This window comes from Vanessa cardui, chromosome W (assembly GCF_905220365.1).
Source record: "Vanessa cardui chromosome W, ilVanCard2.1, whole genome shotgun sequence".
Lineage (NCBI taxonomy): Eukaryota > Metazoa > Arthropoda > Insecta > Lepidoptera > Nymphalidae > Vanessa > Vanessa cardui.
In genome coordinates, this window is record NC_061153.1 from 12,279,024 (window position 1) to 12,293,025 (window position 14,002).

Sequence of the window (14,002 nt, forward strand, 5' to 3'; positions counted from 1 at the left end):
CCTCCAAAACTGTATGGGGTTACCTAAGATCCACAAAACTGGTGCTCCGGCTGCGTCCTATTGTAAGCCAAATCGATACACCAACATATAGATTGGCTCAACACATAGCAAGGGACACTATCACCCCTCCGAGGACACACTGCGGCGTATGTCAAGGATTCTTACCAGTTTGTTGGTGAAATCAAAGACCTTAAATTAACCAACAACGAGACAATGGTTAGTTTTGATGTCCAGTCATTGTTTACCTGCTTACCCATACAAGACTGCATCGAAATTGTCAAGAGGAAACTACAGACACACAACATGCCTATTGAATATGCAGAGCTGTTACATCACTGCCTCACATCTGGTTATTTATTGTGGAATGATGAATTCTATGTACAAGTTGACGGGGTAGCCATGGGTTCTCCAGTATCCCCCGTGGTCGCCGATTTATTCATGGAAGACCTGGAGGAGAGGGCTCTTCGCTCCGGACCTATAACACCTAGGTTTTATAAACGGTACGTAGATGACACTTTCACAATATTACCTAGTGATCTGACATCTGCATTTTTAGTACATCTTAATTCTATAAATAAAAACATTCAATTTACTATGGAATTAGAGGCAAATAATTTTTTAGCTTTCCTTGACATCCTTATTATCAAGAATCCTGACAATACATTAAGTCACACAGTTTATAGGAAACCCACACACACCAACAAATACCTCAATGGTGACTCGCACCACCACCCTAGCCAGTTAGCTACCGTTGGCAAATCTTTGTTTCAGAGAGCCCACCATCTCTGCGATGCTGAACACCTAGAGGACGAGCTACGTCAGGTCAAGCTTGCACTCCACCAGAACAAGCTGCCCGTGCCTCGCCAGCATCGCAGAAGCCGTATCAAGCCACCCACAGTTGAGCGACAACCTGCATTTCTACCATATGTGAAGGGAGTTACAGACAGGATTGGCAACATCTTGAAGCGAGCTTCAATTAAAACCGTTTACAAGCCTCATAAGAAAGTGAGCCAGTTCTTGAGACCTATCAAGAGTAATATTCCTTTACAAACTGCAGGAGTATATAAACTCGAATGTGAGTGTGGTTTATCTTACATAGGCCAAACAAAGAGAAGTATCGGTACCAGGGTCAAGGAACATATAGGAGATGTCAAAAATAGGCGTTCTTCTAAGTCTGCAGTCTGTGAACATGCTCTGGATAAACCTAACCATTTTATCCGATTTGATAAACCACAGATCCTCGCTAGAGAACACAGATTCATTCCTAGAATGATACGCGAGGCTATTGAAATTCAAAAACATCCGAACTTCAATAGAGAAGATGGTTGGAGACTTTCTAACACCTGGGATCCACTTATTAAAAATTTAAAATCCCAAATCCAACAGACTGCAAGACCTAAAGATACAGTTAGTGCCTTCTGCGTGCAACCGGAACGTTACTCAAGATATCAATTGAGAAATCGTTGGCGGTAGTTGTTAATAATATTTCCTTTGTTCTTCAAATAGACAAATGTCATCTTAGTCTGCCCGTGACCACGAACACTGCAAAGTGCTCGAAACGTCGGGATGTTTAAAAATAATTAATATACGCGATTCATCCGTTATAAATAGTTTTATTTAAATTTAGACTTTTGTGGATTTAGCGCTAAACAATTTGCTTCTGACCAACCTGCTATGTTTCTTAAATCTTCATTTAGCTTAAGTACAGCATTATGAGTTTCATTAGGTGGAAAAGGTATATATATTTGTATGTCGTCAGCGTACATATGGTAACGGCAGTTTTTTATGACCTTTGTTACGTCAGCGCAATATATAATAAATAGTAGAGGACCAAGTATCGATCCTTGGGGTACACCTCTAAGAACTTGCCTACATTGCGATGATTTTATGGTGCCATCTTCATGTTTAAGTTCTACGGTTTGCGTTCTACTACCCAGATAACTGGTGAACCATTGTATAGCTTCTGCGCTAAGTCCGTAGTAGTGTAGTTTAGCTAGTAAAAGAGAGACGTTAATCGTATCAAATGCCCTAGAGTAATCCAACAAAACTAGTATAGTGCCATTACCTTTATCTTGCGCGTTTAATATTTCGTCAACCACATCAATCAGTGCAGTTGCAGTACCGCGACGTTTACGGAATCCTGACTGTCTCATGGGTAATATATTATTGGTCTCAAGAAAATCAGATAGCTGATTATATACTATTTTTTCCAATACTTTGGATAAACATGGCAGGATACTTATTGGCCGTAGATCCTTATTTTCTGAGGGATTATTATTTTTAGGGATAGGCTTAATTATCGCTTTCTGCCATATTATAGGAAATATGCTCTGGGTAATAGACATATTAATTATCGTAGTAATAATTTCTTGAATATGAGGCATAATGAGCAACAACATTTTTAGAGATATTCCATCGGCACCAACAGCATTCGATTTAATACTACTTATTACTTTATTGACAACTGTACAATCGACAGTTTTGATGTAGAATGTAGCATCACCATAAAGTTGACTGTTAAAGTATGCTATATCAGTTTGAGAAGCCTGAGGCCTGCCTGGTAGTTGGAGAAAGTGATCATTAATACCATCTGGATCATCAAAATGAGCGGGCAAAAGTTTGTCTTTCTTATTATTAATGTTGACATGGCGTTTAATATGTGACCATAAGTATCGCGAATTTTTGTAATTATTATTAATAAATAAAGTAAAATAAACAGTTTTTTCTGTATTTATGGCCGATTCTACTGATTTTTTAAGTTGCTTATAATAGTTAACATGAGCTTCTATCTTCGTACTACGGCATCTAATTTGTGCTTCATTTCTCCGTCTCATCATTAATTTGATGTTATAAGTAACCCATGGATATTGTAATTCTTTGATATATCGCAACTTTATAGGGCTTAATGTGTCAAATACCCACAGGATACTGTCATTAAAAGCTGCAACTGTTTTATTAATGTCTTGATCTGAAATTATGAGTTCCCAGTTAATAAGCGCGGTTAAATAATATTTTAATTGGTCTAAATCTATGTCGTCTAATCGTCTACTATATATTTTTTCCGTTACGGGCTTATCTTTTTCAATATTAAGCTCACACGATAAAAATGCATGATCACTTAAATTGCTTACATAGTCAACCCACACTCGTTCGACGTTGGTATCTGAGCAGATGAGATCGAGGAGGGTTTCGCTGTGACTTGTGAAATGTGTGGGAACGGTAACATATTGCGTCATATTTGTGTATGTGAGAAAGTCTGTAAACATAGTTGTATTTACATTACCTGTATCTAGGAAATTGATATTAAAATCGCCCACCAATAGTATGTGATCATGATATGGCAAAGCGCCATATGTGTCAGTAATGGCATCAATAAAAATTTGCGTACTGAACCAAGGCGGTCTATATGCTGTACCAATGACTAAAACTTTACCCCTAATATTAACACTTAACCACATTTGCTCAATAGTTATGGTCTCTGTGTGTTTAAGGGTCCGTACAGAAATACCCTGTTTTATATAAAAACCGACTCCACCGCCACGGGAACGTATTTCCGCAGGTCGAGGAATGTGACGCAATGAGTATCCTGGAATTCTTGGGGCTCGGGCGTCCCTAGGTTCCCTAGGTTCTTGATACAAACAGGAGACCCAGTGGTAGTAGTGACCAGATGCACGAGAGTAATGCTAGACGACAGGATACTTGTGATGGCAAAGTCCGTCTCAGAAGGTCCGGGCGTCGACGCACCTCCCGTGGGTTGGGAGCTGCCACAGATATCGTGGATAAACGGGGTACCAGGATGCGGAAAGACGACTCACATGGTCAGGAATTTTGATGAGGATAACGAAGTGGTAATCACCTCAACAATCGAAGCCGCCAAAGATCTGAAAGAACAACTTACACGCCGATTTGGCGAAAAAGCTAAATCAAGGGTACGAACTATGGCATGTAGTGACAACTTTGTGCTCTCGTTGAACCCGTTTACTATGGCTAGTAAACGGGTTCAACGAGAGCACAAAGTGCAACCGACTGACGGTCGACGAAGCCCTCATGAACCACTTCGGAGCCATAGTAATGGCGGCACAGCTGTCTGGAGCTAGTGAGGTGGTCCTTATCGGAGACATCAACCAGTTGCCTTAAATCGACAGAGAAAATCTGTTCGAAATGAGGTACTGCCGGCCAAGCCTGACAACAAACATCACCCGCGAGTTATCCTGTACGCACCGATACCCCCTGGACGTCTGGATTTTTATTTATATATTATTCATTATAGTTTATATATTACTTTATTATATATTATTTATTATAGATTACGTATATATTATTTAAAAAAAAAAAAAAAACAGTGTGGGCCACGTCTCCCAAGAAGACGACAATAATGATTTCCAGCGAAGATCTGCTGATGTTTAGAATAAAATATAAAACGCCAAAATGTAATTGAATATAAAAGGTAAAAAAGGCACGGGCATCTGCGAGCCTGTGGATGTTGTATTTTAAAAAAAAAAAAAAAAAACCTCAATCTTATTGCCTTCTTATACTTATAGTATGATATGTTTGTCTTCTTGTTATTAAGTTCTCGAGCCATTGCATATCTTATAAATAAGGCTTAAAAATTACAAAAGAATACTTTTGTAATTTTTAAGCGTATCACGTTATTTGTACTTTTGTTGCTTTCCGTGATAATATGTTGTAATTGAATTCAATTCTAATTTCACTTGGTGACTAATTTTCATTTTTCAATGTATTGTTTACAAATAACAACTCCCGGTAACCCGGTATTTCAATAACTAAGTTGACGTTGACATTTGACACAACTACTTGTTGACTTTGGTCATGTCGGAAAAGCAAAGGTATTATACCGTACAGCCTAGCAGCATAAGCAATAGATATTTTTGTTTTTTTTAATTTTATTTGAAATATCTATATACTTTTAAATAGCATGTCTTTCGTTTATCAACATTATAATTATTATTGTGTTGAGGTGTTCTTTGAATATAAGTCGAAATCAATGTCTAATAATGTGGATTATAAATGTAACGTCTATATTTTACCGTCTATATGTAACATGTATTCATTTCAATTATTAATTTTAGAACACATGATATTTTTGATAACAAAATAAGAATACCCTTGTACTTGCTGTTATTAATTAATGTTACTATGTCTTTGTTCCTATTGCCTTGGCCATTTAAATTTTTGTATTTTCTTTTCCACATTGTTTGTTTTTTTCCTGTTTTTATTCAGTGTTTATTATTTTTTTATTGTGTTAATGTAACCGTCAACCGGCGGGACGTGCAGAAATAATGATTAGTAGATATAGTATTAATATTTATTGAAAGAGTATATACATATTTATCTTATTTTTATTAAATCATTCAGCATATCTTATTCATAATATTAATATATATTTTATATATTGTATTCAATTTATCGAAACGTACAATTAAAATTGTAAAATTATGTCCACTACAGATGATGATATATTTTTATCAGCATGTAGTAGTAGTTGTTCCTGTGACGTAGACGATGATTCTTTCCATGTTCCTGAAACGCTAGGGTCCTTGCTTAGTAGTTCTTTTCTCAATTCTCCTCACCTTTTTAACGTATGTCATATTAACGCTCAAAGCTTACCTTCTCATTTTTCTGATTTTCTTAAAGCCTTTTCCAATGCCCCTGTAGACGCCATTTTAATATCCGAAAGTTGGTTAAAACCTTCTCTTAGTTCCTGCTCATACAGTCTTCCTGGATTTGTGCTAATTCGGAACGACCGTATAGGCAAAGGTGGCAGAGGTGTGGCTATTTACCTACGCTCTGAGATTCCCTATAATATTCTTTTTTCATCTCCTTCTTCATTCTCGTTCTTTGCTGAATTTTTATTCATTGAAATCCGTCTCAGGGGTGTGAAAGTGGTTCTTGGAGTTATTTATTGCCCTCCTGCTGTTGACTATTTCTCTTCACTTGAATTTGTCCTTGAGTCCCTTTCATCGGATTACACACATCATGTAATCATAGGTGATCTGAATACAGATATGTTAAAAATGACACCACGTTCTTTAAAACTTTCTAGTCTCTTAAATTCTATTAATTTCAACATTCTCCCTTCTGGAGCTACACATCATAACTTTGACTCGCCTGATACTTGGTTGGATGTTATTATAGTCTCCTCAACAAATGATGTCATTAAATACGGTCAATTATTAGCTCCCGGATTCTCTCGTCACGATCTTTTATATGTGTCCTACAAGCTTAAGCCTCCTAAAATTAAACCTCCTACAGTGTGGATGCGCAATCTTGCTAAAATTAACTTAGAAAACTTAAAAAATGATGCAGTATCGCTTGACATGTCTTTGGTGTATAATTCATCAACAATTAATGATAAAGTTTCTCACTTCAATACATCCATTTCATCACTTTTTGATAAACATGCACCAATGAGTCCTGTCAAGATAAGAAGACCGCCCGTTCCTTGAATTACTAAAGGGGTGCGTATGGCTATATCTCGTCGTGATCGTGCTTTCCGCAAATATAAACATGACAGGTGCAAAGAAAATTGGGAATTATATAAGGCTGCACGCAACCGGTGTAACTTAATGGTAAGAACAGCCAAACGCCACTATTGTCATATTAACGTAAGTAACTCGTCTCCGGCCTCAATATGGAAATTTCTACAAACATTAGGCATAAATAAGCGTAACAATAATTTTTCTTTGCCTTCATTGTCTCCTGATAGTTTAAACTCACATTTTTCTTCTTGTACTCTATTATGTCCTAATATTAAATTACGTACTATTTCAGAAATTGAATCCATGGCCTCTCCTTCTTTTAACGACTTCGTCCTTTCTCCAGTGTCTGATGAAGAAATTCGTAAAATTATACTGTCAATCTCTTCTAATGCTACTCGTGTTGATGGCATTAATCGATACATGATAACATCTATTCTAGACTATATACTGCCAGCTATAACTCACATTGTAAATTTTTCTATTTCATCTGGAGAGTTCCCTGTACTATGGCGTAGAGCTTATGTTATTCCTCTTCCTAAAGTTTCCAACCCCTCCCAGTTAAATCACTACAGACCCATTTCCATTCTTCCTTTCTTGTCAAAAGTCTTAGAATTAAGTATTTACCAACAAGTTTCTTCCTTTGTTTATAACAATAATATTCTCAGCTCATATCAGTCAGGTTTTCGACCAGGCCATAGTACAGCTACTGCTCTTCTCAAAGTAACTGAGGATATTCGGATTGGTATGGAGAATAGATTGATCACCATACTGGTCCTTATTGATTTTTCTAACGCGTTTAACTTGGTTGATCATGATATTGTTCTTGCCATTTTTAAGTATTTAAACTTTTCTTCATCAGCTCTGGACTGGTTCTCCTCATATCTTCGCGGCCGCCAGCAAGCGGTCAGGCTGAATCAATCTCTTTCCGGGTGGCTTGATCTATCTACTGGTGTGCCGCAGGGTGGCATCCTTTCTCCTATTATTTTTCTATTTTTATAAATTTTCTTACTTATAACATCGACTGTTCTTACCATTTCTACGCCGATGATCTGCAACTCTATATTCATACTAAGTTGGAGGATATCGATTCAGCTGTAAATAAAATAAATCGAAACCTTACTTATATATATAACTGGTCTAATAAATATGGTATCATGGTAAATCCAGCTAAGTGTTAGGCGATCATTGTTGGTAGTTCGCGTATCATTTCCAAGTGCGATATTTCTTCTTTGCCAAATATCGTGTTTAATAACAATATCATACCTTACTCTCAAAATGTTAAAGATCTCGGACTGCACATTGATTCAACTTTGAGCTGGAAGGTGCACATTAATGAAGTTAGTCGCTCTGTCACCGCTACCTTAAGGTGTCTCAATAGATTTAGAAATTTTCTCCCTAAGTTTTGGTTTTTAAATCAGGTGCCAAAGGGTACTGCACTATACCTATGATATCCCTCTGTGGATCTCCCCTACGCAGGGTGACCAGCTTTAAGTACTTGGGTCACTGGGTAACCCAGGATTTAAGAGACAATGCTGACATAGATAGGGAGGGAAGGTCGCTATCGGTTCGCTGTAATATGCTGGCTCGCAGGTTTGCTCGATGTACGGAGGCTGTCAAAGTGACTTTATTCAAGGCATATTGTCAGTCTTTTTACACATGTAGCCTGTGGGTCAGGTATGGCATGCGGGCATATAGCGACCTTCGTGTACAGTAGAACAACGCGCTCAGGATGTTGTTGGGGCTGCCGTGGCGCTACAGTGCTTCCAACATGTTCGCGGAATGGCGCATTGATGGCTTTAAAGCCATGATGCGTAAGAGGTGCGCGTCGTTGCTTTCGCGTGTCCGCGGCAGCAACAATAATATTCTGAGTGTATTCGCTGATAGATGGGAGTGTCCAATGCTGCGTCATTGGATTAAAATCCATATTGAATATTAAAAATAAATAAATTAATGTAATTGTGATGTAATTCTCTACTAACACTAGTTTTAAGAACATTGTTACTAACACTATATGGGCGTAGCCTGAAATAAATGATTATTATTATTATTATTATTATTATTATTATTATTATTATTATTATTATTATTATTATTAAAACCATAGTTTTGCTAGTGCAAGCCCTTATATATCCGATCATCGATTACGCTGATGTGTGTTATGTCGATCTCAATGATTTTTTTTTAAATAAACTCGATCGCCTCATAAATAATTCCCTGCGTTTCATCTTCTGCCTTCGAAAATTCGACCACATTTCCCACTGTCGAGCCGAACTCAAATGGCTCCCTATCCGCCAACGCAGGGATTTACGGCTACTGTGTACTTTTTTTTCTATTCTTTTTGACCCTCTTTCCCCTGATTACTTAAAAGATAAATTCAAATTTCTCTCTGACAATCACGATCGACAGCTACGCTCTATTGATTCTCTCATTCTCTCTTTTCCCTGTTACTTCTCTGGTTTCGTAACTAACGCTTTCTCTGTCCAAGCTGTCAGATTATGAAATAAACTTCCGGTAGAAATTAGAAAGGCTCCTACTAAGACATTCTTCAAGCGTCGTTTACAGGATCATCTTATTAAAAACCTCTCTTAATTTTCTCTTTTTTTCTCACTACGCTGTGTTTTTATAATTTCTATTACGACTCTGTTATTTTATATCATGTATGTATATATAATTATAAATGTGTATTCTTATGCATATATACAATATTTTATCTATGTTCTTGTTTTATTACTATTACTATCGTATTTATTATAAAATGTATTGTTACTGCCTTCATGACTTTCTGCTGGGCCTAAAGGTTGACTGGTAGAGAATGCCTTCAGGCATTAAGTCCGCCTTTTGTCACAACTTATGTTGTTGGTCAATAAAGTATTTTAAATAAATAAATAAAATTACGGAGAGCAGTGGTCTATCATCTTCAGACTCTGAGGCTAATTCAAGCTGGCTCGAAACCTGAAGAGCCTCACCTCTATTGTTTTTTGGCACTTTATATTCCATTATTTAATAATTGATACCAATGAAGACAAATTACTAAATTAAAATGACAAACAGAAACACTTATTTTATTAACGTTGCCGGTTACCGGATCTTCATTAACAAGATGGCTCCGCTGAGATCGATTCAAGTTTACTAAAGGATCTTCGACACGAATATCTTTGAATGAGTCGCTAAGGTCATGTAGTATTTTCAGCAGTTTTGGCCACTTGATCTCGTTAGCACTGATAGTAAAAAATACTGTTGGTTTTCCAAGCTGGCGCAACATTGCATATAGGTCCTTTTTGCGAGGCATCCAATATTGAATGGAGTTCGGTATCGACTTTAAAACGACGAAATTCTTATCAATGCAGTCATCCATAAAGTTTCGGTCCTCAAGCATCTTGCGTGTGATTGAGTCAGTCTGCTTTATACAAAGAAACATGTTGTAAATACCTTCGACAACGTGGATACGAAGCATCTTCATGGCCATGTAGAGAACATGATCCGGAGTTGCACCACGTCGATCCAACTTGGTGGTAGGGCTTTGTGCAAGCCCGTCTGGGTAGGTACCACCCACTCATCAGTTATTCTACCGCCAAATAACAGTACTCAGTATTGTTGTTTTCCGGTCTGAAGGGTGAGTGAGCCAGTGTAACTACAGGCACAATGGATATAACATCTTAGTTCCCAAGGTTGGTGGCACATTGACGATGTAAGGAATAGTTAATATTTCTTCCAGCGTCATTGTCTATGGGCGATGGTGACCACTTACCATCATGTGGCTCATATGCTCGTCCGCCAACCTATACCATAAAAAAAGTACGTCGAATCTCGCTGGTTGCCATCATGTACGGAGTCACCCGCACGTTGAGGTCGAATTATGTTGATCGAAGATGAGTTCTGTCCCGGAGCAATATCCAAATATTGTTCCTCATTCCATAGCAAAGTATGTTGTCGAGCCAGCAGGATTTCAGATTCTGGTGCCAAGTTGGGGTCGACAGACTTAATCTGAAATTCGAGCCCGATATAGTCATCCATATCTTTTTCAAACACATTCCAGTCGATCTTTTTGTCATAGTGTTTGTACAGTGGTTGGTTTACCAAATAACGCAACCAGGCCTTGGTAACTGATTAACGTACGAAACCACTCAAGTAATTCGATTTATGAATAAGTTCCTTTTTATGTTGACATTAAAAGCAAAATCGTCGTCTATCCGCCTCGGTAATTGCTGCACCATGTTGTTTACGTTGACAGGTACATTGATTACCTGGCCGACTATACCATTGTCGATTACGCTACGAAGGTAACTTCGTAGCGTAATCGACAAATTTGCATAAATGGTAACCGCGGTGAAATCAATCGAATGCTGATCGGGTCAAGCAGCGGCAGTCCGCTCGCCTTTGGAGGAAACTTTGTTTAACGAAAACCGTTTGAGCGCGACAGCGTCGGGATTTTATTGAGATCTATCGATTTTCTACAGGTACTGTATAAGCGAAATTCCATCACATTTTCATCGGGGAATTTTGTTTGAAGGAAAGAAATGTTGCGATGTTTCATTTTCTTTAAGACTCTTTCGAACCAAAGTCGACCACAAACGCTGCAAGATAAACCAAACGGATTGGCTTCAAATACCGTTTTAATGCGTTTGTCCGCTGAACGCCAATGATTTTGCATTGCTTCACTTCTACTAATATTGATATCTCTCAGTTCCGTGGCAGATCCAATAGCTATATCGATTGTCTGTTCATTCGTTACGTCCATAAGTACAGGTATTCCAGTGGTATTCGCGAGGTCGACGGCAGCAGGAAAATTTCTCGCGGAATCGGCGTTTTTGTCGGTAGCGGCTTTGCGACATTCCCGAAACCGTCTTGCTCGCTCGGCGCCGGACATTTGGGTACCCGTGCGTGGTCCATAGCCCCCTCTTTGTAACGATAGCCGCATAGCAAATGTTTATATATTTATTATCACTTTCTGGTTATTTGAAATATAAATACTGTCCAAATTACACTTATTTTTGTATAAATCAATCAGTTTAAATAAACTTGACAAACACACGAAAGAATCACCGCGCTATAAAGTCGGAGTCACGAGTTACACTAAATAGAAACAAGCGAGAGCGCCGGTTTCGCACAGTTAACGCGGAATAGCGTAGACCCCCCCCCACGTTTGACCCCAACACGAATTCAATTTCATTACAGCGAGCAGACTATATAAGTGAAATATTCACACGATATTTATGTTTCTAAGACTAATAGTTTTTTTGTTATTATGGTACGATGATATAGACCTTTTCGTTACGGTTCACTTTTTAAACCTGGTACCCGTATGTTTCGGCGCGATTTTAAAGAAGTTTCACGTCAAAAAGTGTGGAGTTAATACCTGTTGACTTCCAAGCAGGATATATTAATTTAAGTAATTGAATTTAACTAACATGACTTTGTATTTTTTAAATGGTAAAAAAGTGTAACTACTGAGTTTCTTGCCGGTTCTTCTCGGTAGAATCTACTTTCCGAACCGGTGGTAGCTTCACTTAATTGTAAAATGATGATTCGAAGGTGCTTGTAAAAGCCTACTTGAATAAACAACAACAACAAAAACAACAAAAACAACAACAGCCTGTAAATTCCCACTGCTGGGCTAAAGGCCTCCTCTCCTTTTTGAGGAGAAGGTTTGGAACATATTCCACCACGCTGTTCCAATGCGGGTTGGTGGAATACACATGTGGCAGAATTTCTATGAAATTTGTCACATGCAGGTTTCCTCACGACGTTTTCCTTCACCGCTGAACACGAGATGAATTATAAAGACAAATTAAGCACATGAATCAGCGGTGCTTGCCTGGGTTTGAACCCGCAATCATCGGTTAAGATGCACGCGTGCTAACCACCGGGCCATCTCGACTTGAATAAAGTTTATTTTGATTTGATTTGATTTGCATGAAATTCAGCTTTCAAAACTTCTTTAGATCTCGTGTCAACTAAATCATCTTTAATAAGATCTTCATCGCTGAAACTATCAATATCATTAAAGTTATTCATTTCGGGATATTTACCATGTTTTTACCAGATAATGTCAAAATATCGAGCTCCACCGAACAAAAATAAAAAACATGGTAAATATTCCGAAATGAATAACTTTAATAATAAAAATAACCATGTTAATTTAAAAAACTGTCATTATCTATTAAAAATTCATTCATTCAGTCCCGCCACGATGAACACGATAACACCTTAGTACGTAGCTCCGTATTAATTAAATAGTAAAATCAATGTTAAAGTTAATTTACTTAAAAGAAAAGTGTGTAAACTTAATGTAGTGATGTTATTAAATAAATATTTGTAATAAAATCGCGAGAATCTAGTGATACCAAGTGGGGTTTTTGGTTTTAGTGTGCTTGTTAACTGCGTAAGTTTTTAAGATATACCTTGCGAAAAAACGCAAACGATCGCTTTGCTAATTGAACAGTTACGATAAGCATCTATCTACCCTACAACTTATTAGTGTATTGCGCCTGATATTCTTTTGAACGCAATTACACAAATATACGTTTTTCACTCTTTATTTATAAAATGACTCCAACGCTTGCAAAATGCAATTCTTGTCTGAAACCAATACAAGGCAGAGAGTTTATGTCATGTATGAAATGCAATCTTCGATACGATTTGGTTTGTGCCAGCATTTCTTTCAAAAAGTTGACGACCATGACGAGTGAAAACAAACAAAACTGGTGCTGCTCAGTTTGTTATGGAAAGGAGCAAAAGGCTCAGGAACATATATTGAGTACACCTAAAATTGCACCTTCAAAATTAAACGAGCATTCCCAGGATGTTGAATTCCCAGGTAATGTGACTCATCGAAGCAAGTCAAAAATGGGAGATAAATTGATCTGTGATCCAATTGAAGGAATCATGATTGAAAAGGAAATAATCTCAAATAATGTCATGATTAATATAGCCGATTCGACATTAAAGAATATGTGTCGGGCTTTCAGGATTCACTTTCATTTTTAATGCTAAATATGAATAAATGAAGAAAGAACTGGAAGATAAGTCAAATAAGATTCGAAAGCTACAAGATGACAATGAAAAACTTACTGGTGTTGTTACTGATTTATCCAATAGATTGAATACAGCTGAACAATATCTACGAGAGTGTAATGTGGAAATCAACAATATTCCGGAACATAAGTCTGAGATACTGAGTACAACGTTATTGCAATTGGCTGAAACAGTTGAGTGCACGCTCCACGACGACGACATAATGAACATAACGAGAGTCGCTAAGCTCGACAAAGAGAATATAAAACCAAGGACTGTTATAGCCAAATTACGTTCACCTCGCCTCCGTGACAATTTTCTAGCTGCAGTAACCAAATTTAACAGAGGTCATCCCAATGATAAACTTTCATCTAAGCATTTGGGATACGCTGCACCTCACGGACCTATATTTGTTTCGGAACATTTTACACCGTCTACTAAATCTTTACATGCCGCGGCACGTAAAAAGGCTAAGGAGCAGCATACAC